Raw genomic sequence first — 4,016 nt, forward strand, 5'->3', positions numbered from 1 at the left:
TATTTCTTGTAGGGCCAGTCTCTTGTTGACAAATTCTTTCAGGACTTCTTTGTCTGTGAAAACTTTAATCTCTCCCTCGGTTTTGAAGGACAATTGGCTGGGTACAGAATTCTTGACTGGAAGTTTTTCTCTTTCAGGAACTTAAGTACATCATGCCACTGACTTCTCACCTCCGTGGTGCTAGTGGAGTAGTCTGAACTCAGTCTTATTTGGGTTCCATTGTATACAGTAGATTGTTTTTCTCTTGCTGCTTTCAGGATTTTCTGCTTCTCTTCAACATTTAACAGACTAATTAGTATGTGTTTTGGGGAAGACCTATTTGGATTTGTTCTGTTTGGAGTGTCTTGGGCTTCTTTAACTTGTATATTTATGTCCTTTATAAGGGTTGGGAAGTTTTCCCCCATTATATCCTTAACTACTCTTCCTACACCTTTACTCCTCTCTTCTCCTTCTGGGACACCAGTGATTCTAATATTTTTGTGCTTTGTTTTGTCTATCATTTCCCTGAGATCCAATTTAAATTTTTCCATCATTTTGATATTTGCTGTTTTGAGTCTTCAAAGTCAGTTATCCTGTCCTCTATATCACTTATCCTTTCTTCTGTCTCTTCAAATCTGGTGTTCTGTGCCTCTAGCATGTTTTTATTTGGAAAACAGTCTTTAGTCCCTGATTTCTGTTATTTTTCTATTTATTCTTTCAAATTCCTCTTTATGCTTTTCTACTGTCTTCTTGATCTCCTTCATGTCACTTGCCATCCCACTTATTTTACTAAGTAGAGTTGTATGAACATCTTTGATTAGTTGTTCCAAATGTCTGTGTTTCCTCTGTGTTTTAATTTGGTTGTTAGGCAGGGCTATAACTCTCTCCATTGTTATATGCTTAATGATCTTCTGTTGTTTTTGTTGCATGTAAATATCTTGATTGATTTACTTTGGGAGTTGATTTCTTTCAGTAGTCTAAGGCCCTGTGTTTGTGGGATGGATATACAGCAGGGAGCAGGGTATGGGGTGATCACTCAGTGTGGTGATTTGTATCAGGGCAGGTATAGGCACAGGTTGGGGATGTTTTGCTGATGTTTGTGATTGTGGGTGCCCAATGGTCAAGGAGGATGTAGCTGTGAGGGTGCACCGGTCTGTGGGGTGTAAACCTGGTGTGTGCTGTTCTAGGGCGTGGGGCCCTTTGTGCTCATGCATAAAGCTGTGGCAGCAGGTCAGTACACCTTCATTGGTTGGAGGCAGAAATGATCTAGCAGCACTGGTCAGCACTTTCTCAGAGCTGGGAAGTGTGACTGAGGGCCTTGCACATACACAGTTTTAGGACTGCTGTAAACTGTAGTTCCCAGAGCTGATTGACATGATTGGGGGGCATGTGCATGCACAGAACTAGGAGTGCCATAAACTGATGCACAGAGCTCTGGGCGGGGAGGGTGGGGGGGGGGCAGGTTGAGGTTGTATGACATTGTGGGCAGGGGTGGGGGGATAGAGGGGGGCAGAAGGTAGTCTGGGTATGGAGGTTAGTGCCCACAGCCTTTATGTGCTGGCAACACGATGCAGGGAACAGGAAGTGGGAGGTAGTGCTCTGCTCAGGAGTGGTGTTGGAGAGGTGGGTTGGGCTGCACTTGGAGTAGGGGTGTAGGGCAGGTATGCGCCCTGGGGGCCAGTGGGGCGGGGGTGCCTGGAGCGCGAGGAATGGGAGCAAGTGACAGGGTTCAGGTGTGTGGGATGTGGGGTGAGTCGCCAATCATGGGATGTGCTGGTGAGGGTAGCACACCCAAGAAACACATCCTGGCTTACTTCCTAGTTCCCAGCTCCCATCCATGCCCTCCCATAGGCTCTGTGCCTCCGTGCCATGTTCCATCTTTCTGCCTCTCAGTTCCTCAACCTCTGCAACTAGGGCCACCTTATGTGGTGCAGAAGGCTCTCCCGGGCCAGCTGCACTCCCAAATCACCAACTCATTCCCCCTCCCGTCCATTCTCTAGCTTTTCCATGAAGCAGGGCTGATCTCGAGTTACTCTATTCAGCCATCTTCCCAGAAGTCCCAGATATCACTTTTTTTTTTAAACTTTTTAAATTGTATAGTATAACGTATATACAAAGCAAAGCAAGAAAAAAGCAATAGTTTTCAAAGCACTCTTCAACAAGAAGTTACAAGACAGATCCCAAAGTTTGTCATGGGCTGCCATCTGATCCTTATTTTTCCTCCTAGTTGCTCCAGAATATCAGAGGCTAGAGGGCTTAAATATTTTTTTATCATCACAATTGACTTTTTCCTTTCTTTCTTTTTTTTTTTTTTTGCAAAAAATAACATATAGGCAAAAAAGCTATAATTTCAAAGCACTGCACCACAATTAGTTGTAGAACATATTTCAGAGTTTGCCATGGGTTACAATTTCACAATTTTAGGTTTTTACTTCTAGTTGCTCTAAAATACTGGAAGAGAGATATCAATTTAATGATTCAGCAATCATATTCATTTGTTAAATCCTATCTTCTCTGTATAACTCCATCATCGCCTTTGATCTTTCCATCTCTCTCTTTAGGTATGTTGGGCTATGGCAATTCTAAATTTTTCATATTGGAAGGGTCTGTCACTATGTGGGGTAGTGAGATGGAACTATCTAACATTCTGGAGAAGCTGGGCTAGGTTTCAGGACTTATCTGGACCAACCAGATATCACTTTTTAAACTATTTTTCAGTTGTAAAATTCCCAGATATCATTTCATCATTTTATAATTTCATCTGTAAGTTTTCAGGATCTGTACATCTCTAAACAATGTATGCTTCTTTTAAAAATATAACCTCAATATTCATAATTTCTTAAATCATAAGCTATTTAATTGGTGTTCACTTTTCCCTGATTGTTTTAGTTTAATAGATTAAACAGGGGTTCAATTCTGTGACTGGCCAAAAAATTATCTCATTTTTGTTATTATAGCTGTTTTTATTGCTGAAGAAACTGGGTCATTTGTCTTTTAGGGCTTTCCACAGTCTTGGCTTTACTAATTGTCCCTTTCTTGTATTGGACATGTTCTGTTTTCTGCTTTCTTATATGTAGTACTGGTGAGACCCAGATACTCAATAATACTTTTTCTTATTGTGAAGAAGAACACATATAAAAAAAACCCAATAAATTTCAAAGCAAACCACAATAATTAGTTATAGAATGGATTTTAGAGCTTAGTAATGGTTAAAGTTCCAAAATTTTAGGTTTTCCATTCTGGCTCTTCTAAGGCACTGGAGACTAAAAGAAATAACAATATAATAATTCAGGAATCATGTTCATTTGTTAAACCCTATTCTCTCTTTTATAACTCCACCTTCTCATTTGATTTTTTTTAATTATCTATTTTTAATTGATATATATTATATATTCACATACCATGTAATGTGTGCATCCAATGGTTCACAATATCATCATATAGATGTGCATTTATCATCACAATCGACTTTTTTTCTTTATTTTTGAAAAATAACATATATACAAAAAAGAACAAATTTCAAAGCACAGCACAATTAGTTATAGAACAGATTTCAGAATTTGGTGATGCTTACAATTCCACAATTTTAAGTTTTTCTTCTAGCTGCTCTAAGATCCTGCAGACTAAAAGAAGTATCAAAATAATGATTCAGCAATCATGCTCATTAGTTAAACCCTACCTTCTTTGTACAACTCCACCATTACCTTTAATCTTTCTATTCCATTCTTTAGGCATATTTGGGCTATTCCTATTCTAACTTTTTCGTGTTGGAAGGGGCTGTTGATAATATGGAATAGGGGAATGGAACTGGCTGATGTTCTGGAAAGGCTGGCCTTTCTGTATTTTAGGGCTTATCTGGTCCAAGGACCCATCTGGAGGTTGTAGGTTTCTGGAAAGTTACCTTGGTGCATGGAACATTTATAGAACCTTATATAATACCCTAAGTGTTCTTTAGGATTGGCAGGAATTGTTTTGGTTGGGGTCTGGCAAGTTATGATAGGGAGCAATGTCTAACTGAAGCTTGCATAAGATTGACT

Source organism: Tamandua tetradactyla, chromosome 7 (genome assembly GCF_023851605.1).
Source record: "Tamandua tetradactyla isolate mTamTet1 chromosome 7, mTamTet1.pri, whole genome shotgun sequence".
Lineage (NCBI taxonomy): Eukaryota > Metazoa > Chordata > Mammalia > Pilosa > Myrmecophagidae > Tamandua > Tamandua tetradactyla.